Raw genomic sequence first — 716 nt, 5'->3', positions numbered from 1 at the left:
CCAAATTAACGTAAGATTAAATTAAATTTTAAATTTTGATATTGTTTTTTTTTTCTTTTGTAAAATTATATAAAATTTTAAAACTCCAAACATTAAAGCAAGCGTTGGCAACGCAACATGTCAAAAGTTTGGGACTTTATATACCATTAGCATTCTAATTACTTCATATCAGATCCCTTCGACTTTTCTACAAATTTTAGAATCCATCCTATTTTATCAATTTTTGTCAACCTCTAGTATGAAGCAGGGCTTGCTTTTCCTCTTCACCATCATGTTTTATTTTTTTCTGTTTTGATGGAAACGTGAGAGAAGACCCTGGTGTAAGAGAGGAGAGATTGAGAAAAAAGGTGGTGAAAAGTTAGTGGTTATCAGAAATCCCTTGCAATCAATAATTCCAAGCCCACTCCATTGTTATAAATAAATTTACTGAAGATCAAGTTTAGGGATAGTGATACCTTAATGAAGCCAATTTCCTTAGCATTGCTATGGAAGCACTACCTGCAACAAAAATAAAATATTAGTTTAGTTCAAATTTTGGTTGAAAACAGACATTTTTTGCTATATACATCAGAATATTTAAGCATTATTATATGCATCAAAATCAAAACGTCTATAAGAACACTGTCCAGATCCCCGAAGTACACTGATGTAGTAAGGAATTGGGTCATCGCATTCGCAAAACCTGTCGCTGCCCGCAAACGAAGGGCTACGATACC

Source organism: Arachis duranensis, chromosome 2 (genome assembly GCF_000817695.3).
Source record: "Arachis duranensis cultivar V14167 chromosome 2, aradu.V14167.gnm2.J7QH, whole genome shotgun sequence".
Classification (NCBI taxonomy): Eukaryota; Viridiplantae; Streptophyta; class Magnoliopsida; order Fabales; family Fabaceae; genus Arachis; species Arachis duranensis.
This window is presented reverse-complemented; position numbering follows the sequence as displayed.